Genomic DNA, 27,753 nt, shown 5'->3' on the forward strand with positions numbered 1-27,753 from the left:
CAGTATTAGGAAAAAGTAAATAAAAAGGCCTAATCAGAAGTAATAGTCAAAATTCTGACAGCTAAAAGTAGGAGGAGTTGAAAAAAGATACAGAAAATTCTCAGTTAACTGGAACTCAAGCAACTAGCAAAAAAAATATTGAAGAAATACAGTACAATTTTCATGTGTTGCACTTTCTTTTTTTCCCCTGTAGAAACATAACTTATGTTTTTAGAGTTTTAAAAATGAAGATAAAGCAAAGAGTTAGAGGGTCACAATGAAAAACCAATCAGAAAAAACTAAATGAAAACTCTAGCCAAGCTAGAACTTCCAATGAGTGACCTCCCAAACCTCCTGTTACAGAGGCACATAAGATATATGCAAATGACCCTTATGAACATCAGGTGTTTCAGCTATATGGCGATTCTGATTGCCCAAGACTTTTATATTTGAAGTCGTTTTAATGGACAATTGCGGGCCATTAAAAAAAGCATAAGAAACACAGGGTTGTTATACCCAGCTGATGTCCATTATCATTAAGGTGACTGCAAAATACACACAAATTAAAGCAAAGAGTTAGAAGGTCACACTGAAAGAACAATCAGAAAAAACTAAATGAAAACTCCAGCCAAGTTAGAACTTCCAATGAGTAACGTCCCAAATCTCTTGTTACAGAGGCACATGGGATATATGCAAATTACCCTTATGAACATCAGGTGTTTCAGCTATATAGCGATTCTGATTGCCCATGACTTTTACATTTGAAGTCATTCATATGGGGTACAGTATTAGTCAGGCCTAGTTTTAACAGTAACCCTCAAGTAACCAGAATCTACAGTTATCTGGCATCTACCATGGTTGCCAGTTAATTGAGAGTTTACTGTAATCTACTGCAGGTTAAACAGGAAAGCATCAGAGATCTAATTAACCATGAGCAGATCCTAAAATAATGATGGGCTAATTGCCATCTCCTGCTCCTATAACATTTGCTTTCACTGGTATATTTCACTGTCAGTGTGGTAAGACTGCTAACCTAGGATATGGGCAACAGAACAAGGAAAAGAGTGTACGAGAATGTAAAAATGAGGTATTTCATCTGTAAGCAGGCAGTGTGGCTCAGGGATGTGTGGGATGGTCGGGGATGAGGGGGCAAGTTGGAGGATACAAGGTTAGAATGGGAAATGCAGGGACTCATATAGCTAGTGTGGAGGATGAGATTAGAAGGTGGTGGCATCAGAGGATACAGACTGGGCAAGCAGTTAGCAAGGTCAAGCAGAGTTGGTATATCCACTGAGTTGGCCATTGCTGAAAGTAGTCCAAGGCAGGAGCCTGAAGGATTCAGGATTGTACAAGCATGGAGTGTGAGAGAAGAATAGAAAGGAATGGGATAAAGGGATGGGAAGTTAGAAGTTGAAAGGAGATGGTATGGGGGAAATGAAGGATCTCATGGAAAAGGACCAGTTGGAAGAGGTCAGAAAGGAAAAAAAAACTTTGCTAGAATCTCCCTGTGCTCTGCTTAACTGTAACAAAAAACTTTATGCTTGTTTTCTGCCTTTCCTATAACTAGTCTAGTCCAGATACAGATTTGCTATATCCAGGACTGTTTGTAAGAGTCCCCCAAGCTTGTCTGTGTTGGAGGGAAGCCTGCTAGCTTATCAGTGGGAGTGGTAAGCACTAGGTAACCTATCTAGCACATAAGGAGTGGTTTCTGGCCCAGAAATTGTAGTTATTGGCCGTTTGGGCAGTTTTTCCAACTCTCTCAACTTTCTGATTTAAAAGCCCGCATTTGCACTTGTTTCTTCCCTTTCCTGTAACTAGTCTAGTCCAGATACAGATTTGCTGTATCCAGGACTGTCTGTAAGCTCCTGAGGCCCCCCAAGCCTTTCTGTGTTGAAGGGAAGCCTTCTAGCTTATCAGTGGGAATGGTAAGCACTAGGTAACCTATCAACCACATAAGGAGTGGTTCTGGCCCAGAAATTGTAGTTATTAGCTGTTTGGGCAGTTTTTCCATCTCTCTCAACTTTCTGATTTAAAAGCCCGCATTTGCACTTGTTTCTTCCCTTTTCTGTAACTAGTCTAGTCCAGATACAGATTTACTGTATCCAGGACTGTCTGTAAGCTCCTGAGGCCCCCAAGCCTTTCTGTGTTGGAGGGAAGCCTGCTAGCTTATCAGTAGGAGTGATAAGCACTAGGTAACCTATCTACCACATAAGGAGTGGTTCTGGCCCAGAAATTGTAGTTATTGGCTGTTTGGGCAGTTTTTCCAACTCTCAATTTCCTAATTTAAAAGCCCACATTTGCACTTGTTTCTTTCCTGTAACTAGTCTAGTTCAAACACAGATTCTTAGTTTTATCACTTGAATTTGCTTATTCATGCTCAGCACTTGTTCAGAACTTGTAAGCACTAAATAAGCTACAAATTTCTAGAGCACTCAACCTTCTTCATTACCTAGAGGAAAACAGTTTTTGTACTTACTTTCCTCACTTGCTTAGAGAAAAACAGCTCTTGTACTCACTTTCCTCACTTGTCTAGAGGAAAATAGTTTTTTATTCAGACATGTCCAAGGGTCAGCTCCCAGTGTTCTCTCCTGTCTATCTGATGAATCTGGGCATCCTGGGGCAATGTAGCAATTGCCTCATGTACAGAGACAACCCTCTCCTCCTACCACCCAACATTAAAACCTGTGAGAGATGCACTTATCTAGCCAAACTGGAGGTAAAGCTCTCTCCATCCAAGACTGAACTTGACTAAGAGGAGAAGGTAAACACTTGCACCACACCACACTTATCACAAAGTCCCACCAAACCTACACCACCAAAATCCACACATAGAAACACAAAAACATTCACAGAGGCTCTCAATAATAAACTGCTCAAGCAACAGAGACCTCCAAAGCAGAAACGCCAGAAACCTCCACCCCCCAACACAACCCAAATGACACATAGCCCACAGGCTCAGTGTGCCACTCAGCCATAGCCCATAAGGCAAAACAACATACCCAACACACTAGTCATAGGTGACTCTAAAGTCAGGCACACTGATGTTCCACTCACCAGGCTAAACAAGGAGAAGGTTACTGTCAGCTGCCTGTCGGGTGCCAGGATCCATCACATAACCCACACAATCAGGTCACTCCACAACAAATACAAATATGACTCTGTCACTGTCCGTGTTGCTGTGAATGACCTGAGATGTACCTCCCTGGACTACATGAAAAGAGACATGGAAGAGCTCTCTGATCTTGTAGCCCAGGAAGGTATGACCCTAGCCCTGAGTAGCATCCTGCCATTGCCCAAAATGATACCTTAGCACAAGGACAAAATGATTGACTTCAACAATGGGCTAAGCTTCTGGTGTCATTCTAAGGGGAGCCAGTATCTGTAAGCCTGGAATGACATGGTCGACAGACCACGATGCTTTACCAGAGATGGCCTGCACCTCTATAGCGCCTTTTTTAGACAAGGTTCAAATGACAAATTCACCACCATAACAGGAACAGGCAAGCAAAAACTGAGGGTAATGCTACTCAATGCTAGATGTCTAAATTTCAAAATGCACTCCCTCTAGGCACTCCTTAAAATGGAGAACATCGATATCTGTGCAGTGACTGAGACCTTGTTCAAGGCTGCAGAGAGCACCCCTGCTTTACCAGGTTATAACTCATACCACACATTTCGGCCATCTAACTTGGACCGGAATACTAAAGGCGGAGGTGTGTCCATATTCATTAAGGATATCCACACCTCCAGGCTAGTTGCTCAGCATAATGCATTCAAGGTTATCCAAGTGCAACTAACTCTGGGCAAAACTGCAATCCTAATTGTAGCTTGCTACAGATCCCCCACAATGCCCCAAGATTTCCACACCTCTTTTCTTGATGTACTGGAAAATATTAGGGTTCAACCAAACACCCTAATAATGGGTGATTTCAACTACCCCACCATTAACTGGGAAAACTACTCATGTACCAACTCCTTCACTCAACGCTTTCTGGAATTCATAAATTCCAATGCCCTGGATCAACTTATCCACACCCCCATCAGGTGCAACAATATCCTAGACCTAGTCATTGCCAATATGAGTGACCGGTGTTCCACACCTGAAGTCAACTCCTCGTTGGTCAGATCCAACCATAAGCTAATCACCCCAGATATCCACATCCCACCCCCACCCCCCATTAAGGAAACCATGGTAAAAATTTCTCCAAAGCCTGCTTCATGCTTCTTAAGACAGAAGTGGTGAACTTCGTGACACCCATGCAGATGGACAATACAGTTACAACTGCTGAATCCTACACAAATGCACTCTATAAGCACTTACACGAGTGCATGGATCGTGCTATCCCAAACAGAACCAAGACACTATCCTACAAAAAAGGCAGCCAATCTGGTGGTACCCTGCTATAAACAAATTCTACAATGGAAGAAAGAAATTGTTGCAAAATAGAGTAAAATCCCATGAGTGGAGGAGCTCCCTGCTCAGCCTCAGTAAGAAGCTGAGATCCCTTATAAGATCCTCCAAAGCTAGCTATGAAATCAAAATTGCCACTGATTCTAGGAACAACCACAAAGCATTCTATAGCTATGTCAAGAATCTGAATGGCAACACCCAGATCTGTTCTGAGTTACAGAACAAGGCACAAAAATTACAGAACCAACTGATATTGCCAACATCCTGGCAGATAGGTTCAGTGCTAACTTTACCCCCCTCTCACCCCCTAAAGGGCCCAAATCTATACAGGAAGAATGCAGAGTCCCTGTAATCACAAATATGCAGGTAATAGCTGCACTCTCTAAAGCCAAAATCACAGCATCCATGGGACCGGACAACATCCCAGGCTGCGTTTTACATGAACTTCAGAACAAACTGGCTCCCCACCTAAGCACCATGTTCAATCATAACCTCATGTCAGGCTTTGTGCCTGCTGAATGGCACACACCAACAGTTATCCCACTCCACAAAGGGGGGAGCCACCACTGATACCGGGAACTATCGCCCTATTGGCCTGACAAGCTTGGTCTGTAGGGCCATAGAACATATCATCATGGAACTCATAAACAAAGACACTGGTAACCTTCAAACTCTGGACCCCACCCAGTTTGGGTTTGTGAAAGGCAGATCATGCCTCCTGAACTTGATTGACTTCTTTGAGGCAGTCACCAAAGCCATAGATGAGGGTAAGGTGGTTCACACAGCCTGTCTTGACCTTGCCAAGGCTTTCAACACCATCGCCCCATTCTGGAATTTTAGCTAAACTCACTAAACTAGGTATAAATCCATATATCACAAGATGGGTTGCCAACTGGCTCACTGAGAGAACCCACACTGGAAAAATTGTAGACTCCAAATCTGACTTCAAACCAGTGACAAGTGGAGTACCACAGGGTTTAGTCCTGGGACCTCTCCTGTTTGGTATCTACTTCTCTGAAGTACAGGCTAACATAGAAGGCCTTTGGCTAATGAAGTTCACAGATGACTGCAAACTAGGAGCCATAGTAGAGTCCCTAAATGATGTGGACATCCTACAGAAGGGCCTCACTGAGACAGATGTCTGGTGTCAGAGCCATGGCCTCAAGCTCAATGGCAAAAAGTGCATTGTCATCCCCTTTGGTAAAAGCTCTGTACCCATGAATTACTACATAGGTGGCAGTCTACTTAATGCCAAATGTGTGATAAGAGACCTTGAGACCGAGGTGGACAGTAGTCTCTCATTTGATAATCACATCGCCACAGTAGTCAGAAAATCCTTCTACATGGCACACCTCATCACTAAAGGGTTCTCATCCAGGAAAAAAGAGGTCATTGTTCCCCTCTACTCGACACTCATTAGACCCATTATAGAGTACAACGCCCCTTTTGGAATGTACCTCACAAGACATCTTCAGCAGCTGGAAAGGCCATAGAAGTACCTCACAAAGAAGATTACTAGCCTCAAACAGATGCCCTACACTGACCATCTCAAAAACCTCCAGCTTTACTCCATTGCATATTGCCTACCCAAGGTGATCTCTGCCTAACATATAAAGCTATGTCAAACCCAGAGCTGTTGGACATGCTCCATTAAAGAAATCACAATCCCTCCAAGCTACATGCTCTATGGACCTAAACCTTGTCACCACAATAAACAGGACATGCTGGAGGGATAGATTCCTGTGTGAAACTATTTTGGTTAAATAAGATTTGAAATGGAAATCAAGGAATTTATTCATTATTTCAATATATGAACCAATTCCTGAAATAATGGGTCTACTTGGAGGGTTAACCAAGTCCTTATGAATGTTTTGAATTTCATAAATATAAGGGTGCCTGGGCTCTTTCAAAAGCATTTTTTTAACATCATTACTAGACAAAAAAAACATCTCTTAAGCAATTTGACAAGTTCATCTGTGTATTGTCTTAATGGGTTAACATTCAATTTCCTATATACATCTTCACTGAGCAAATTTTCAACAATGTCAATGTACTTTTCTTTTTCATAATAACCTAGTTGCCTCTTTTATGCTACTTAGAGTATTTCTTTGGTAGGATGGAAGGTGTCAGAAGGGAGAAGACTAGGAAATCCAACAGACATATGGCTGTGCCCATGGTGCAGACTGAGGAAAAATTCAGGAGGCCCCTACAAAGGTAAAACAGAACAAAAGGAGAAAGGCAGAAGATGGAGTATGGTGGGATAAATCACAAGGAGAGAAGGTGTATGGGATGGACTATTGGCTGTCCAGAAAAAGGCAATTAGGGATGCCAAAGTAGGTGAGGGTAGGAGATCCAGGAAGACAGGGAGGTTAGCAGGACTGGGAGTAAATACTGGGAATATAAGCAAACTATTAATAATTGGTGAGTCTATCACTAAGGGAATCTGAGTTTGGGAGTGAGTAACACAACATGTCTGGCAACATTAATGAAAGTATCAAGACTGAATCTGGACAGGATACTGGAAAAGGTAGGAAAGAAAGGTCTAGGCCCCATCTTATGGTTTACATCCAGATCTCTTGGCATGGGCAGTAGAGAAAATAGCCAAGAGGTCAAAGGATGTGGTTCAAGGATGCCAGCAGCCTGGGTATTTTTTGGTTTTCTTGGAGTCATTCAAAGGATTCATATCAATGCAATGATCATTACACCAAGGAAGATAAAAATTAGGGATTAAGATGCATGGTCGAAGCAGGGGATAAGGGAGAATGTACATGGGTATATTCTTAAGTGGGGGAGGGCACGGGGTAGGAATAAGCTTTACACTGATGGTAGGCTCCAGGGTCCACCTGTCTATGTATGAACAGCATTGATGAAACAGTGGTTCATGGAACATATGAACACTGTTAGGTTTTTAAAGTGAAATGGAAGGGGGTAGGAGGAAAGAAAGAAGGAAGCATCTGAATGGGAACAGATAGGAAAAAGAGCAGAGCTAAGAGGAGGGATAGGATGGATGTATGTATGCATGAATGATTCTGGAAAAGATAGGTAGGATGAAAAGAAGTGGAAGGAGCAAAAAGGGATTGAAAGGTAATACTTGCAATGCCTGTAGTCTGTGGAAGAACACTCAGTGTTAGCAGGCTATCCTGAAAACTAACATGGACAATGCTAACATGACAGAGACTTCGGCAACAGTAAAGAGGGACTGGGATATGGTAATCCTAAGCTGCTGTAAATAAGCAGAGACAGAACTGGAAAAAGAGGTAGCAGTGGCAATTTATGGAAGAGTGGAACAGCTTGTAAGGTGATGGAGGAAGAATATGTATAGAGAGCAGGGCAGCATGCTGGTGCTGAAGAAGGTCAGTACAATAGAGGGCAAGCAGCAGACCAAGGGTGTGTGGAAACCTGGTGGTTGGAGACTGCCTGCCACCAATGGGGCATATCAGTGGAGGATAACAGTCAGGTGGACAAGTTTAGTAGCTGATGGCAGAAAAAAGGATGTGTTTGTAGAAGATATCAGTCTATCTAATGCAGAATAGTCAGTTCCTGCATCCAGATGTGAAAGAAAAAGAAAGAAACTCCAAATCGGAAAATATTTTCATTCGGTGCAAGAAGGTGCTCGGCAAAACAACATTCCATACCAAGCACATATTAGATCAAGTAAAGCTCAAAATGTGAGAGTGAGAGCTTCACTCATAATTGAATTGTGATTATAGTACAGTATGGTTCAGTTTAAGCAGAACACCGGAAACTCAAGAGGCAAAAACGGCAGTGTGGTGCTGCTGAGATTGGAAGTACAGAAGGAACAAGGACTATGTGGAGAAGTGTTGGGGACAAATAACCTGTGGATAATATTATGGGAAAGCATTATGAAAGGTATGCATGAGTGTTTGCCCAGAAGAAGGAGAAGACCCAAGTGTTTGAGCAATTAGGTCAATACAGCATTTAGTGGAGGACTTAGAAAGTGGCTACACACTGATCAACAGCTTAACTTCAGCTCTCCCAGTGTGAAAACTGAAACTAAAAAAGAAAAGTGCCATTGACACTGTTTTTGGGTAAAATTCAATCACTGACTAGTAAGCTGGATGCCAGAAAAAAATAAATTTTTAAAGCCTGAAAGGAAAATCAACCAGAAAAGGTAAAGAGAAAGCACTGTCTAGGAAGGATTCTGTAGCTGTTCAGCAAAAAGCAGTTCATGCTTCAGCTTTGGTTCAAGAGATGGCTTCCAGTAATTTACTGGAAAAATAATTCAAATCTACCCAGAGATAATTAAAATAAATGAAATGCTGAAGGAATATATCAACTTAAATAACAAAAGGCTGGAAAAATAGAAAAAGCTTTAACTAGCTGTTCAAATGAACTGATACAATTGCCAAAATTAAGTGTTAAAATTAAGAAAAAGTTGGCTGATTGTGAGTCTTTCCAAAAAGAGTTGTTTAAAAGATAAAACTCAGAGAAAAACTGAGATTTTCTGTTGTACCAGGGAAACTGGAAGGAACAGACTGTATTCATTTTATAAAAGCACAAATATGCAACTAGACTGCTGTTCTACAGCAAGATTTGTTAATTGAAAGGGCAAATTGAGTATTTGCTTCAAAACTGGCCATAAGAAAGCAGCCAAGACCTATATTAGTAAGGATGCAATCATACCAGCAGAAGGAGTTGATCCTGACAAGACTGGCAGAAGGGCAAAATACTGAAAACTGGAGACGGCAGAGTGTTTGTAAAAAATAATTATTCACTGCACACCAGGCAGAAGAGAAGCAAATGCATCCCAGCAATCAGGGAATGTCGAGAATCAGGTATGTGATTCAAGCTGCTGAATTCAGCTTTCTTCAGAGTATTTTTTCCTTGAGGACAAATACATTTTTGATGCAGAACTGGCTAAGAAGGAAATGAAAAAAGTTTATCCAACAAAAAAGTGAGCCAGCAAGCAGAAGCGGATGCTTCTTCTCATTCTACCGATAAGAAAGTTCATACACAGAGACTACCAATGAAACCTTTTCCAATGTTCCAAAGGAAAATGCTTGACAAACAGAACAAAAGCATAGGAGTTGATTAGAAGAAGCAGGAGTACCTTGGACTTGAAGAAGAGTCTGGTGCTGGGAAATGGATATGAACATGAAGACCTGGAATACTGAAAATACTGAATAAAAATTATAAAGCATTAATTGCATTTGTGAACCATGGCTTTGCAAGAAAAGATGGCTGAAAAATACTGAACTTTTGTTGATTTTGTTAAATTTGTGGGTATACTGTAAAACATATACCCCACTTTATTGGCATTAATTTTTAGAAGGATACTAAAAGGGGGAAGTACCTAAGTAAAACAATTTTTGCTATTAGTATTTGTATAAAACATTTCATGATATAAACTGCATGTTAGATATATAGTAAAGCAGTTTTATATAGTGTGTAGTCAGGAGTATTTTAAATGTGGGAAGAGAAGTTTTAATAACTGCTATAAGTGTTAAAGATATTAAAAGAAGCAATTAATTTTTTAATAATAAGAAATATAGGCTTTACAGATCTAACAAGAGAATAAAGGCTTGACAAAAACAAGTAATATACTATGTACTTGAGCTGCAGGGGTGAGGTTGGAGTGTACTAATTATAATTATAATTATATTATATTAAATTATATTATATCGTATGTCATATTATATGTAGAACTAAGTTATTCTCTCTTATTTTTAGAAGAGTGAATGCCCAGATTAAAGCCTTTGGCTTAAGCTATAAACATTGTTTTATAAGGAAATAGACTATAAAAATAAGAAAATAATGAAAATCATGAAAAATGCCAAGTTTTTTAAATCTGAAAAGATATTAGCATGTTTCTTTTTACCATTAGCAAATGTTTAGTGGGAGTCAAGAAATCTGCAGCTTAGGACAGCAGTGCATTCTTTTCTGAGTCAAATTTACAAAGATTCATTGCTGAGTACTTTTCCATGGAGGGGAACTGTCTGCAGGTTCAAGCAGTAACACTGAAAGTTCTGCACATTCCTTGCTGAGGAAAATGCAAAACCTTAAAGATAGAATGGTAAGCAATAAAGTCTGAAATTATGGGAAGTGGTGAAAAGATAGTAGGATCATAGGACCATAGGAGGTTACTAGGTTAATGGCCCCAGGCCCTTACAAGCCTAGCCAAGTTCAACCCATGTTCCCAAGGGTGTCTGGTTGAAGTAGACACTAAAATCAGCACCTATTATCCCTGTCCAAGAGGAGCAATGGGGGGCTTTGTTTAACATGAATAGGGAGCTTGTTCCAAAGGTGAAGCAACCTCTGAGAGACAAATCTGTCTCTCCGGCAAGTTCTGTTAATGTCACATACCAGATTAATGTCCTTTGAGCGAGTGATCCATTTGCCATTTGACTTGCGAATTTGCACCATTTCTGTCAAAGCTGGGTCAGAGATTGCTCTATATGCAAGGCACAGGTCACCTCTGAGCAGTGTTTATGACACAGAGTAGAGTGACAATAATTTCAGTCTGTCCTCATAAGACAGATCTTGAAGACCCTGAATTTTTTTCATAAGGAACCTTGGTGGTCTCTCCAATTGCTGCAGGTGTTTGGAAAGGAACATACCAAAGGGAGCATTGTACTCCATTATTGGCTTGATGTGGAAAGAGCACAGGGGAGTTATAATCGCTTTTGTTCTGGAGGCAATGCCCTTACTTATGAGATGAGTATTATCAAATGCCCTTCTAACAATTCTGGAGACATAGTGATTGAAGTTAAGGTTGCTGTCAACCTGTGTGCCCAATTCTCTTACCACTGACTGTATTCTTAGGGTATTGCTATTGATGTAGTAGTTTTCAGGAACATCACCCTTGCTGAAGGTGATGATAATGCATTTTTTGCATTAAGTTTAAGACCACGACTTTGGCATCAGTCATTAGTCTGTTTAAGACTATCTTACAGGATGTTGACATTGCTAGTGGTTTCAATGATCGCTCCCAGTTTGCAGTCATCAGAAAACTTTGTCAGCCATAGTCCTTTAAGTTTAGCCTGTACTTCAGAGAAGTAGATTCCAAACAGTAGGTGTCCCAGAACTGATGTCTGTGGAACACCACTGGTTACAGGTCCGCTGGAGGAGGTGGAGTCCCCTATTTTGACCAGATGAGTTCTATCAGTAAGCCAGTTTGCAACCCACTTGACAATATATGGGTTGGTACCCAGCTGGGTGAGTTTATCATTGATGCCTGAGTGGAGGATTATGTCAAAGGCCTTGGCTAAGTCTAGGTGAGCCGTATGCACAGATTTACCCTCGTCTAGGGCTTTGGTGACTGTCTCGAAGAAGTCCACCAAGTTTAATAGGCATGATCTCTGCTTGACAAAGCCAAACTGGGTGGGGTTGAGCATTTGGAGATTTCCTATATCTTTGTTAAAAGTTTCATGATGATTCATTCCATGGCCTTGCAGATAAGGCTGGTCAGGCTAATGGGTCTCTAGTTCCCAGGATCCATGGATGCACTCCCCTTTGTGCAAAGGGATGACAGTAGCTGTTTTCCATTCCACTGGGATGAAGCCAGTGCTTAGGCTGTGATTGAAAAGCGTACTCAATAGTGATGCTAATTTCTGTTTTAATCCCTATACAACACAGCCCAGGATGTTGTATTATCCCATAGAGGTTGTGTTTTTGGCCTTGGAGAAGGCATTTAAGACCTGCTTCTTGGAGATGCTAGACAGAGGACAGGCATTTGAGATGCTTTGGGGTATATGTGGTGGGGACAGGAGAGTGAAGTTTTCACTTAACCTGTCTGCCAGCAGGTTTGCTATATCCACAGGTTCTATATATGTAGTGCCATTAACTATGAGTTCAGTACAAATCTGGGCTTTACCTTTCAGGTTAAGGATGTGATTAAAGAACGCCTTGTGGTAATCCTTAGGGAAGCTAATTTGGATTCATAGTTAGGTTTGGAGGACTTTGCTAGGAGTCTTACTTATTTGATTAAGTTGAGGAAGGAGTGCTTCCAGTTTTGAGACAGTTCCTTCCTGCTCTTAGACAGCAATTTATTTCTCCTATTGTATAGCCTATAAATGGCAGTTGTCCACCAGGCAGGTTTGTTTTTCCTTGAAGATCTTGCTTTGGTTCTATTGGGTATGGCAGAGTCAATACAATTGTACAGGTGCTTATATAAAGGATTGGTGTATAACTCAGCACAGGTGTCTGTTCCATCGGGGGAGGGACTATGAAGCTATTTATACCATCACATAAGAGGTTGTAATTGGCCTTGGAGAAGTTTTTTAGTCTAGTTGTTGCTAAGGGGGTCTTATAGGGTCATAGGGTCATAGGTTAGTACTAGGCTAACTGCTCTTGCGAGCCATTGTAAGCCTAGCCAATTATCCCTTGTGAGACTCAAACCCTGCACCGTGTGTTTGTAAGGCAAACACCTTAACCATTAGGCCACACGTCTTGTGTTATAGTTACTTCTAGCAAGACTGGGGATGGCCACACACTTGGGGATGGTGCAGCGGTCTTCCACATTGGTAAGCACCAGGTCCAGGATGTTTAAGCCCCTTGTGGGTGTGTCAACCAGCTAGTCCAGGGCACTGGAGTTAACAAAGTCCAGGAACATTTGGCCAAGTGAGATAGAACATGTATAATTTACCAAGTCTATGGATGGGTAATTAAAGTTACAGAAAACAAGGTGTTTGGTTATATCTTGATTGACTCAAGTAGATCCAAGTAATCTGAGTGGATGTCCTGATTCATAGAGGGGGTCCTGTAGCTGGCAATGACCTGAAGAGGGGTCTTACCTACAGTCAATTGAACTTGAAGTAATTCAAGGGAATCGTGCTGTTTAACCAATCTAGAGGTGTATTTATCTTTAATAAATATTGATAAATGACCTTCTTTAGTTCTCACACCTTCAGTTTGTGGTCTGAACATTTGGAAGTAAATGTAACCTGGTATACATGGGGTACTCTCTGCAGCCTTAAACCAAGTCTCAGTGACTGCACAAATGTTAGCATCTTCCAGGGTGAGGACTGCTACCAGTGACTGCAGTTTCTGGTTTAGACTCCTAGCGTTTAGCAGCATAACTTTGAGGTTGTTTTTACAGGGTATTTTTATATCAGGAATTTTGTTCTTGTGACATTGCCTAAAAAAGAACTATGAAGATGGCAAGAGCCTTAGCCAGTAACCAAAATCCCAGGGGTGACAGATGAAGACCATCTCTGGCAAAGCATTGAGGTCTGCCAACCATGTCATCCCAGGCTGACAGATACTGGAATCTCTTTGAATAACCAGAAACTAAGCCAATTGTTGAAATCAATCATTTTTGTTTGTATTGAGGTATCATCCTAGGCAAAGGTAAAATGCTGCTTAAGGCTAGGAACATACTTGCCTGAGACACATAATCCAAGAGCTCATTCATGTCTCTCTTCATATAGTCCAGTGGGGTACATCTCAAGTCTTTTACACCACCATGGACTATGACAGAGTCATAACAGTGCCTGTTGTTGAGAGACTTGAGTGCATGTGTGATGTGGTGGATCCTGGCAGCTGACAGACAGCTGACCGTGGACCTTTTCCATATACAACCTGGTGAGAGGGACATCTGTGTGTCTCACAATTGAGTTGCCTATGGCTAAGATGTTTGTTTTTGTCTTGTGTCTTAAAGGGCTTGACTGGTGAGACACTGGTGTGTGATATGTGTACTACGTTCTGCAGAGGCTGTATTATGTGAGTCATGCTTGTGTTTGTGTTTGGGAAGCCTCTGATGTTTGGTTAAGCTTCTTGTAAAGACCTTTGCATATGTAGGTTTATGTGTTGTTGGTTTAGTAGGTGCAGGAGGTGAGGTGTGCATGCTGACAACCTGCTTAGTGTCAGATGAACTGACTGGTGAGCGAGAGAGCCTGGATTCTAGGTTCTTGACATAGATGCATCTCTCACATAATGAATTTGTGTGGACTAGAAGAAGTGGGTTGTCAGTGTATCCTCCATGGCAACCTTAATACTTTAATGCATATAATAGAACAGTGTACTTTTTAGTTATATCTAAAGATAGCTAGTGTACCTTTTCTTAGGGTTAAGCATTAATCTTTTCTAAAGCATGCAAGCTTTGTTTCACATCTAGAAGGGGAACAGAGATAAGAAAAGGACAAACAGTGATCAGTGTAAGTGAGAACACAGTATCTTTCATTTTATGTTAAGTAATGCCTGTGGGTGTAGCTGTCAATATGGAACAATTGTTCCTGTCTGGAGGGTTAAACTTCATATTTTAAATATGTACATAGTTTTGTGCGTTTGTTCTAAGTTAATAGGGGTGTTTTGAAAATGTATTTAACTTTTTGTTTGATGGTTTTCCTTAAAACAAAAAGTCTTGAAAAACCTAACAAAGGTTCAATTGGAGATGGGAAGAAGCAACTGTATAAAACATAAGCCTGTCAAACATTTGTGCAAAAGTTGGACATACGCATTCAAAAAACTGTCATGTATAATAATAGGTGGGGAAATGACTATCATAATAGCTACGTTATCCATACTATCACATAATGTAAATAGCTTTACATATATAGACAAAAAGGAAAGAGTTTCAAATTATATTAAGAAATGCAGAGTACAAATAGCAATGTTACAGGAGACACATTTGGAAAGAAATGAACATGAATTTGACAAGGAAATTATTTCAGAATGGATATTCAGCAAAATATCAGGGACAAAGGAAAAGGGGAGTAATTATACTAATTGCTAGATGGGCTCCAATAGTGATAGAAGAAAAAAAGACAATAATGGTAGATTTGTGGAAGTAAGGGACTATTGTCAAGGGAGGAGGATTATGCTGGCATGTATTTATATTCCACCAAAAACTGCTGTCATGGAGTTTAAGAAAAGTTTAGGAGAAATAAACAGCTTCAGCAGAGAATATTACTTATAGGTAGGGACTAGAACTTTATTTGCAGAAGTGAGGATGTGAATGAGGTAGATTTCTGAAGAAATGCATTAAAATATTTAGTATGGAAGATGTGAATTCAGTAGTAGGAACTCAGACAGAACTTATATATTATTGCCAAGGTACAATAACTGGCCTAGACTAGACAAAACTTGTATTTCACAGGAACATTTGCATTTAATTGAAAGTTCTGACACACATCCAATAATTATTTCAAAATGTGCACCAATAAAAATTGAGATAAAAATGCAGGGTAATGAAGGAAAAAATGAGACAGTGGCACTTTCACACTTAGCTGTGAAAAAAGTGAGGGATTTAAGTAATGTGTAGTGTAAATTATTTCAGCGTTATTACTGAAAATAGAAATATCTTCAGAAGTTGTAGCTAGTGCGTGCGATAAAATGAAAATGGAGTTTTAAAACAGGGTTGAAAAAATAGAACAGATGTGGTTAAGAAGTAGTAGGAATTACTTAGAGGGACTGAAAAAATGTAAGTATTGCAGAATATGTGGAATCTCGCAGAACAAGAAGATGCACACATTCAGAGTGCTGAAGAGAAAATAAGGCAGCATCTGAATAATATGCATGAGCTTAAAAAAGATTGCTGTTAAGCAACTGTTTTTGATAATTCCAGCACACAAAAAGTTGTAGTACAATGACGTAGGTAGCAGAAAGTAGAAATTGTTGTTGCCAGACACACAGAGCGTATAACAAGAAAAACAACCAGAGATTCGGTAGAGGTTTTAGAGATATTTTGGAAATGTTATGAACATTTATATAAAGCAGAAGTATGTGTAAATCAAGAAAGAGCAAAAATGAAAATATTTATGGAAGACTTAATTATGCCAGTGTTAGAGGTAGATGAGACTCAATAATTAACAGTTAAGATAGGAGGGGATGAGATAAAAATGGTGATAGATATCAATCTTCAAGAAAGTCTTCAGGAAGAGATTGTATTCCTGTGGAAGTTTGGAGAACAGGAAGGAATAAAGTGATAAAACTCTGGAAGATATTTAACAGTATTTTAAAAGCAGGTGAAGTGCCAACATCTTGGAAGAAAGCTGGGTGGCTGTATTACCTAAGGATGGTATACACCCATCAAACCCAGCTTCACACTGACCCATTTCAATTTTAAACCAAGATTATAAAGTATGTATGTCTATACTAGATAAAATAATGGCAAAAGTGTTGCCAAACTTGATAGATATGGATTAATGTGGTTTTGTGGAGGGGAGGCAAACATTTTGACAACATTAATAGAACAATGTGATCCAGAGGGAGGCAGACTGTCAGAAAATACCACTGTTATTAGTGGGACTTAATGTAGAGAAAGCATTCAACAGACTATGTTGGGTTTTATGAGTAAGGCAATTGAAGCATTTGCATTCCCTAATACAATAATGGGGTTAGTTAGAAGGATATATGAAGGATTCGAGGCAAGAATAAAAGTGGGAGGGTTCCCCTCTGATAAGCTGAGTCTGAACAGAAGAACCAGGCAGAGGTGTCCTCTTTTCCCTTTGTTATTTGCTTTATATTTAGAGCCACTGAGCAAAGAAAATAAGGGACTCAGACTTGCAAGGATATAATTAATATGGTAATCAATAAAAGTTGGCTTTATTTGCAGATTATATTATTTTTACCTGATAAATCAAGGAAATGACATATCAGTGTTGTGGAACATTTTGAGATACTTTCAATGTTTTGTGGGATATAAAATTAATGAAGATAAAATAAATGCTATATCTTTAAATTATGTGCCCACACATGAACTGGTTCAGCAATACCCATATTTATGGGGACACAGTACAATGAAGTATTTAGGCATATGAATTAAAATGGCTTCTGTTATGATAGCTAAGGATATGTAGGAAGAGACTACACAAAAGATAATACAGAAACTGAAGAACTAGAAGCTCTTGTTTATGGATACAGATAGTAAGATACAAGTTGTGAAAATGTTTTAGTTCCTTTAATTTTATATACAGGTCAGGCATATTTTTATCAACCACTGGAGAAGTTGTGGACAATAATTAGTAAACAGCCAAAGGAATGTATCTGGAAGGGGAAGAGGGCAAGTGTTAAGTGGGATAGACTGATCCTCCTAATAGAACAGGGTGGTTTAGGATTACTTGATTTGAAGGGATATTTTAGACGTACACAGTTAAAGCTAATATACATAACACAAGTGGGAGGTTATAAATCAAAATGGAAAGGGATGATGATGAAGGGGGGTGAGTTCAAGTAATAAAGAGAAAGAGGATTTTGGATGCAGATCCTTAAGGAGAATAATAACAACCATGCAGAATATTATATTCATACAGTAGCAGAAAGTATTCTAAAAATTAAGCCAATACAGGAATGGAGAAAGGAGGATGACTGCAAGTAGTAGTACAGAAAATAGGCAAGAGGGGGATGGAATTTACTGGAGAAAACTGACAAAGGAAAAGATGTACTGGGAACAAATAACTAGAGAGAGAGAAAGGTAATAGAGAAGGATGAAGCAAAGAAGACATTTTGAATGCAGGCTAGATACTGCCTTCCCTACCATGTATTGATATCAGAGTATAAGCAAAGAAAAACAGATAGGGGAATGTTATGTGAAATATTTGCTCTGGTGGGGTTTTTAGTCAAATCTAGACCAGAAGCTGCTTTTAAAAAAGATAATTAGTAGATCATATAATACATTGCATGATTAGTAGATCATATAATACATTGCATGATAACTATCATAATCAATCAGTGGAGGTTAGAAAAAATTGGGAAGAGAAACTGGAAAACTAATTTACAAGAGAACAATGGGGGGACATATGTATTGCTTCCAAGTGTGCAACAAAGTCTAGAAGGTTTAGGATCTTTGCTTGGAAGTACTTACATAGGTATTTTTATACCCCAATCAAACGTCAAAGAATTTTTCCTTGGGTAGATAGCAAATGTTGTAGGTATGATGAAGAAGAAAGAGGTAACTGGGAACATATGTTCTGAGAGTGTAATGAGTTGGCAGATTTAAAAAAATCCCTACAGGGTACTCTGTCAGAAATATTGGGTGAGCAAATGGCTGTAACTAAGGATACAAGTTTTTTGAGTTGAGACACTTGACCTGAATTGCCTAGACATAGTAAAGCCTTGTTAAGTTTAATTCTGTTGGCTGATAAAAAGGAATTACTAGACAATAGAAATCAAAGTCTAAATCAACTGTATTAGAAGTATTGGATGTTATAAAAGAAATAAAAGAACTGGAAGAGGAATCTTTAGAAAGCAGAAGGAATAAATGGAAACCATGGGAACAATTTATTTTATTTATTTTTTTATACAATATATGCAAAATAATGTTCAGGAGGAATAGGAGTGAGGTTTAGGCAAAGGCAAGAATTCAGGAATTTATATAATGTCGGACTGTTGATAATTACAAAAAATGATGATGTATAATGTATGCAAACATCAAAAATGTTAATATGGTTTGTTTTCTTTTCTGTTCATGTATGTTTGGCTATGTCTTAAGTGAAATGTCAATAAAGTTGTTTAAAAAAGACATAGTCATAAGGGCAGCATTTCAAATGATTAAAATAAATAAATGGAGAAGAGGGGAAACAGGCTTATGTCAAGGCCAATAAGAAAGTGACTAATCAACTAAACAGGCCAAGATAAGAATGGAGATTGAACCACATAGGATAAAGTAGGGACATAAATCATTTTCTGGTAAATTTCTGACTAAAAGAAGAGGAGAGCCAACCTAAACAACTTGATCAAAGATGATAAAGTGATTAAGGGTGACAAGTACATCACCAAAGTACTGACTGAGTTCTACTCACAAAAGAAAAACAGAGAATGATACTGTGATTGGAAGGGGAAAAGACAGAACAAGGTGAGAGATTTATTACTGAGTCAATGAGGAGAGAAAAACAGCTGAGCTTACATGATGGTAAAGCACATGGACCAGATGGGATACCTGTCGGAGTACATTAAAAAAATAGCAAGCACTCTGGCAGAGCCAATTACAGAAATCATTAGTAGAGCTATGGCATGCAAAAAAGTACTAAGCAACTAGGAAGCAGCTTCAGCTGTCCATTTGCTCAAGTGATGTAGAAGGACAAGTTCAGCCAACTACCAGATAGCCTGACATCAGTGGCTGGGAAGCTAACAGAGATGATCCTGACAAAAAAAGACATGAGGCTTTTGAAGGAGAGACAACTTCAGAATCTAAATTATTGTGGCTTCACTGTCTAGACTTCAATAAGGTTTTGACTTTGCAATCCACTGAAAATTATTCAGTACACTTAAAAGGCTATGAGAAGGAGAAGTAGGGCAGAAAGCTACAAAATGGGGGGGGGGTTGGCTACAAGGAAGAATTCAGAAGGTGATGTTTTTAGGGACACTTCGGGGGTGAGGGGATTGACCAGTGAAGTGTCACTAGGCCTAACAGACTCAACCTATTTGCAGACACTACACAAATCAGAGCCATAGTTCTGGATGGCAAAACACAAAATATGGACCTGAAATTTCAATACAATTGAACAATGAGGTAACAGCAAAGGTTCACTGTAGATAATAGCAAGTTTCTATGTTTTACGCATAATAACTAAACAATCACATACAAGTTATGGGATGCTAAACTAGAAAAGGCAGAAAAGGGCCTAGAAGTGATTATGACTCCTGTCCTGGACCATCATACACAAGTAGAAAGGGGAGTAGGAACAGCCAATAAGGTGTCAAGGTTTATTCTGTGGGAAAGAGACTCCAGAAATAGGAAAGTTATACACCCACAGTATCGGAGAATGGTTGGACCAAATCTAGAATACTGCTTGCAGTTCAGAGAACCCAAAAAGGAAAGGGAGAGGAAAACTGGAAACCATCCAAGGTAAGACCACAAGGGTCATCAAGGAGAAGGTGTATGAATGGCATCTGGATGTGCTATACTTGTATTAGACTTTGGAGAGAGGACGTATTATGGATGGATGTACAAGATACTACATAGGAAATTGAAGGGATGGAAGTAAGGTATAAACACAGAGGAGGGAAGAGAGCCATCAGATGCATTTAGAGGGTACTCACTTTAACCTGGACCTGAGGAAATATTTCTCCACAGAGTGAATTATAGACCTTTGAAACAGACTATCTGAGAGGGTGATAAGCTATGAATCTACATGGGTCTTCAAGACAGCATGTATCAGCTGGAAGGGATTGGGCAAACCAAGGTGGGAAGAGTGAACACCTACCTATGGATTTACCCAAATGAGTAAGATAGACAGGCAAATTGTCTCCTTCTTTCATCACAATATGCAAAATGTAAAGATGCAGCTTAAACACTGTAACCCAAAATGACAAAATGAGCTAATAAAAGTAAACTGACAGAAAAAGGCAGAAGTTTCGCTTTCTTCTGAAAAAGAAGAGTCATCAGTCAGCTGACAGTTCTGCATTAACAAACAAACACATGTAATGACACTCTTTCTCTAGTTTAGCAAGAATCTGCAGGTCACTTTCAACACATATGCTCAGACATTTGGAGTTTATGAGGATGTCAAGGAACAGCTGTGCTTCACCCTTGATAAAAGTCATATGAATGTCTTGAGGAAAACAGGATTGTTCTTCTAAGAAGCTTCAGTTCTACAGTCACATGATTCATCTCTGGAATGGTACTGGTACCACTGGGAAGTCCCTGGAAACAGGAGGTAGAAAAAATAAACTCCAGAAGCATTATGTTATTAAACAAATGTGTGGAAATGGTCTGGAAGTCATGATACCATCTTTAGACAAAGCAAATATAAGACTGCTTAGATACAGCCTTGATCAAAATACTGGCATATCCTTGCTTACATTGTCATTTGAGATTATGATCCAAATGATGCTGACCTCAAGAGAGACATATGAGGAATTGGTAACTGCACCTCCTCCCTCATTCTGCAGCACACACATTGAAGATAATATTTATTAACATTCAGTTCCTGCTCCTTTAAAACAGGCCTGTCATTACCTTTCTTATTTTGCAGTTTAACTCATCATGGACAACATTACTGTCAGCTCAGCAATTAAATTTGGCTGAGATCTCTTAAAGAAATGATGACAGTAAATCACCCTCTGTACACATGCAGGCTTTTATATACATCTGAACAACCACCTAATGTGAAAAGTATTACTGGACCGGGCTAACCATCACTCTCTCTGTTTATAAACAGTGTTTTATGGTGTTTTTATTCATAGCCATTATTTTCTATTACCTCTGAAACGTGTTTATTTCATTCTAATAACCGAGTTAGTCCTACTTTTGGTAACCAAATTAATCCTACTAATCAATCATCCATTTACAGAGAAGACCCCAGCAGAAAACTTCTTGCTGATTTTACTACATCATTATCTATAAATGTAGTATTATTAAAAAAAGCAGAAAACATATTTAACACAGTTCTAGATGGACTGCAAAATTGACATTTGAGTACCTAGCCATGTAACACTGGATTAAATTAAGAAATATTAAAATGTGAAAGTTAGGATGAACTATAGTATTACAGAGGTGCAGCCCAGCTGAACTGCAATTATTAAGCAACTACTACTGACATGAACAATTTATATTTTTGCCTGAATTAAAATGAGTGACACAATGAGAGGGAGAGCTTAGTGTTATCTTCTCACAGCCCTTGCTTGGTTCAGCAGTTCCAGGTTAGATTGTTTTGCTACATTACACACACTGCTTAAAAGGACTGACAATGGCTCAGTGAATTTGGATAGTATGTATTTGCACAGAAAATAAATTAATTAAATGAAGGAAACAGCATTGGTTATCTAGCCAAGCAATAACAGGTATCGGGTGAAAAGACACTATACAATGAAGTAACAAGCTGAATAATTTATATGTTGAGCATTAGCATGTCTTTATATATGGCCACTGTATTCTTATATGAATTGATATTATCTGTGCTTCTTGTACAAAAAAAAAGTGGTAGTAGTGTGTCTTATGATAGCAAGTGTGATTGGAAATGATAGATTCAGCTTTCAGATGTGTGCAGCCTGTACTTCCCCTGAAAATGGAACACCTTCTGTCCAGTGGGCTAGTGTCAGTCAAGAAAAGAATTAAACACTCAAACAGTGAATCACTCATGCAGGCTGCTAACTAAGATCTTATTTACTCAGTAAACTGAGTTATCTGCAATTAACTTTTCATGCTGCCAGACACGCACAGTTCTTAAGCAGTGGGCATGTAATCTGGTGTTTACTGTGCAAATAGAGTTTCTGCATATCACATGCACATGCCAGAAGGGACTGATCAGGTTAAGTGAAAAAATAAATATTGAGCAGAGACTACTTTATGATGGCACAACATTTCTCTTTATTTCATCTGCCTTGGTCTAAGAGGTGCAACCATTTTGGTCTACAATTATGTCAACTGTTATTTACTTAAGGAATACACCAATTTCTTCTACAATGAAGATCAAGTTTTGACCATTTCATTGATTCGGAAATCATCTTCTTTAGAGAAAGCAGGGGGTTGTTAGCTCACAGAAATGTGTTAAGAGGCTGGAATAATAATACTAGATAAATACTACTATCTAAATCTGTATGCATTCAAGTAATGTTTTGAACGATTCTGGGTAAAAGTATGTAGAGAGGGAACACTACCTCTTGTCTGTTGGCTCTAACCTTCTTCCTAGAGATCTGGTGATTCCACATAATGCATATCTAAATCTCTGTATTCACTTACTAACATATGAAGCATTATCTATGGCCAGCCTGGGCTTGCTCTACTAAAACAGGCAAGTTTAAACACCACCACCTTCTTAACAGTTTTTTGGTGTTCTGTTTATAGTGAGATTAACCATGAAGGCCTGACATAGTTTTACATGTTCACCACCTGCAGTGTTCATTTTTTGAAGTAATTCTCTGCATACTTACCTTACTTCTGTTGGAAGATTTAAATTCTTTACAACAGCCTGTATGCTTTTTACCATTATATGGACGTGTCTGTCATTTTGCTGAGACATAACTGATAACTGGACCAAAGAATGAATACAACAACTTAAAAAAAATGTGCATTTCAAATGCATTTCTGAGAGATATTGTTAAAGATACAACACATTCTGTCATTCAGTGTCGCAAGCATTAAACATGACAAGATGTGTGGTGTCAGCATTTGCTTTAGGGAGGATTTGCAGCAGCAACTATCTGCATATCTTGACAAGATGACAAGGTCAATATTAGGTAATTAGGTAAATAAATTAGGTAATATTAGGTAAATAATTAACAGAATCATTTACTGAGTGCAAGGCATAACAACGTTCACACCAATAGTTCCTTTTGTATGCTTCTTTTTAACACCAATTACTCCTTAAGGCACAGTAACATTTTTGGGACTGGACTCATTAAATTAGCCACTTACCAATTAAGGACTGGTAGCATATGAAAGAGCAGGCTATAAGAAACAAAATGACACTAAATGTACGATGCAGTGTGATAAATCTTAACCACTGTTTGTCTACCTTTCTAGTATTATTTGTATTTTCAAATTTACATTTGCATTTTCATAGCTGACTGGGATAATTGCTGCTGAGGGGTATAATGTGAAATGCTATAATGGGAGACAGAAAAATGCATCACCCCTCATATGTAATGCACTATACTGGGGGCATTGCGGGATGTTTGCTAATAATTATGACGATATGCAGCATTTCCATATATACATTAATATTGCCAAAAACAACCGGCTTACAAATCATAGCACAACACCAGGTGAAAGAGACATCTGTCACTTATACTCATAGTGTAAGTTCTACACTTTGAGAGACTTGTAATATAAGTTGTACAGTTTGAAAGATAACGAGAGTTATTTATATCGTTAATTATGCAAATATGCATACTTTTTAAATATTTTTTAAATATTTCAATAAACAAATACTCAGAAGGGAATATTTCCCATCATATAAAAGAAAACAAAAGTGTTGTTGACTATAAATATATATATATATATATATATATATATATATATATATATATATATATATATATATATATATATGCAGATTGCATATTTTCTAAGACATGAAAAGCTGTTTGTGAAAATTCAAAAAAAACTATAATTTTGGATTTTAATGCATGATAATATATTGTGTTACCCCAACATTAGCCCAGTAATCAAGGAGCCGCAATACTCACCACTGGCAACAGTGGGGAAAGTACACACTGGGAGGATGACAAGTACACACACAGTAAAGTCCAGTTTCCCTTAAGAGCTCACAGAGATCACAGTCAGTCTAGGGCTGATTTCTCCCTCTTTTCTCCAGATCCCCAATAAGACTCCTTACTGGCACAGCTATAGGGTCAAGATCTCAGCTGAGTGGCCAAGTAGCTCACAGACACACACACACACACACACACACACACACACACACACACACACACACACACACACACACACACACACACACACACTTTGAGATTTGCTTTATATACAAACACACACCTGGGAAAGGCTGTCACAGGTTTACTAGCTATGCCCCCTTCTGCCCAGACTATAAGGTAGTTTCCACTACCTATCAGCTACTTTAAGGCCCTTAGCAAAGGGTGTCCAATCTTACTGTGTACTGTTACTATTAATCCAAATGGTAGTCTGACCAAGAGCAAGGCTATTTAGGAATGGCCTGTACAGTGTCACCAAATGCATAAGCAAGTACTCTCAGAGCTTAAATATCTCTAAACAGACCAGCCATAATTGAAAGGTTTAAATATATTTAATAATAAATAATAAAAGAACACGACAATTCTCAGTAAGTAATCAGTTATATCAGAGTTCAAAATCACAGGAAATATTTAAAACAACATTGCAGGACAGTCTTAGATAAATAAAGAAAACATCTAAGCTACACTTTACTATATTCCTATCTGAATCTAAAAGCATTACTTTGCCCTAAAAACGTACTTACAGCAAGCCAAGTGCAGAGGTGGTGATGAGTGGATGTTCTGTGAGATATGCAAAGGGGGTTTAGCTTGGTCAAAGACAAAATACACAGACTCCCTCTGAGAGTGTTCTTAAATTAATATCAAATATTACTTCTGGGTTAGCTTGGATGACATCACTTTTTGTCACCTGACTTCATTTCCCAAGCTAAACCCCCTTTGCATATCTCACAGATGTTTGCAGATCCTGGAAGTCATAAAACAATAAAACAGTTTTACATCTTAAACCTAGTAATTACATCTCTTTCAAGACAATACAAAAAACGGTACTTACGTATTATCACAACCAGATTTTCGCAGTTGCAATAATACGCTTGCTGGCTTGAAAACAGCTGCAGGGAAACTCTTTGTGCTTACTGTTGAAAAACTAGTTTTGCTGACATTGTGGAATAGAAGCAACCGTGGAAGTCTTTTTCCTGTTTTGAGTGCATGACGGATGCACACTTCAATTGGCAGAGCTGGTCTGTTACTGATGAAAGGAGTACTTTTACTGTGAAGAAGCAATGGTGACAAGAAAAACACAGACCGCTTGGAAATGCTTTCTGATGAACTCTCTTAATTTATTAAATAGTAAACTATTTATGTATCAGAAAACTTGCAAAATGTAAAGCTTTGTGGAACTGATGGTGGATGATGTTAACAGGTGTTTGGGAATGGAATGGTTGATGGCAGTGTTTTGGTTTGGGTTTCTGAAGAACATGTATTACACAACCTTCAATGTGAATGAAAACACAGTAATTGACACAGCAGCATTACTTTCTTCATTTTCACTGATAACTCTGCTTAAAACAATTTGTAATGTGAACCGAAACACACTAACTCACATTATCATAGCACTTGTGCTTCTATTTTAACTTCGGGAAGCACATTGTATTACAAGAAAAATAATACACTGCCCACAAACAGCATACGTATATAGAAACATGATTTTCTACATTTTCAATGATATCCCTGCCTAAAACAACCTTCAATATGAAGGAAAACACACTAATTGACATTATCACAGCTGTTATATATTTTTACTGTTTATATTTGTACATCGGGAAGCAACCAGTATTACCAAGAAAATCTGGTTGCGATAATACATAAGTACCCAAAAAACGTCTAGCTCTAGACAACGTGTCTGCTACTGCACTGAAACTGAGAGATAACATCTCTTTTATTACATGGTTATGAAACAACTTAATTTCAAGTATTTTCTCTGATTTTTTTCAAGTTAACCTCCTGTATTCCAGTTTCAATTAAACATAAACATCTAAACAGTCACAATAGTGCAGGTACATTCCTGTTCTATTCCAATAGGGCATGCTGTGGTTACATTTTAGCTCAGTACTTTACACACACTTCTGCATAAATCACATCAATATTCACAAATAACATAGAATTATTTACAAAATTCCAGATAGCTGGGCTGGCAGTATTTCCCTTTGTCACAGTACTGAAGTAAGGACTCTGAATGCACTGACTTCTATTATTGCAAATAAAAACTTTTGCTGGACATGTTTGTTCATAATGTATTTATATTTGGGTGGCTTATGTTTTATAACTTGATTTTTCAGCCAATGTTCAGTAATTTAAGAATGTATGTAGACTGCTGGAGGTGTAACAGTCCATAGCTACTAGGTGTTAATGATTTAAGGAAGTCATCTTTCTCAAACCACTACTTGCAAAATGAGGCATGAAATTCCAGATAAGTGGACTCCCTTAGACACAGGAGTAAGAGAGACAGTAGATAAGAAAAGCTATAATGGACTTACTGCAGTCTGCTATCAGTGTGAGAAAGAGATCTCCACACTTTTTTGAGCATGGAATCCCAAGGAGTACACTTCTTCTATTTGTATTTATTATGTACATGTAAACCTAACATGAAATAGCCTTTCAGAGGTCAATGTTTGTCAGGCTAGAGGCAGTGTAGAATGCTGTTAAATGTTTGATGGAAGTATCTGTAGAGTTTTCTTTTGTAATATGTTTGCTAACTGTTGACTGGCTATCTAGCTGTTTATACTTGTTAACTGTGAATGTTTAGCTAGAAAAACTAATTTTCATGAAATTCCACTAAGAAATGCTCCAGACGTTGCAAAGATAAAAAAGATGATAAATTATTTGTTTTCCGTAGATTTAGCAGGCATTATATAAATTTCATAGCATGAGATGCATAACAAAGTATTATATATATATATGCACACTTGTGTATAATTTGACTTCATGTACAAAAACCAAAGGAGAAATTTTAGACTAAAACTCCATAAAAATGCATGCACACATGTAGATGATGTGCTAAAACTGAGTCTATATTAGATAATCAAACTTTCAAAAGAAACATCGATCGAATTTTTGAAAGTTAGGTTCATAGGTTCACAGGTTCATACTAGGCTATCTGCCCAAGGGCATTTATAAGCCTAGCCCATAGTTATGTGGCTTTCGCCACCCCTTTAGTTTGAATAAAACTATGCCTATTATTTTGCTGTGCCTCTGTCAAGCAGTGACACTGAAGTAATCCCTGGGGTATATCTGCGATCTCCCATCCATTGGTC

Source organism: Protopterus annectens, chromosome 8.part1 (genome assembly GCF_019279795.1).
Source record: "Protopterus annectens isolate FY-2018-M chromosome 8.part1, PAN1.0, whole genome shotgun sequence".
Lineage (NCBI taxonomy): Eukaryota > Metazoa > Chordata > Ceratodontiformes > Protopteridae > Protopterus > Protopterus annectens.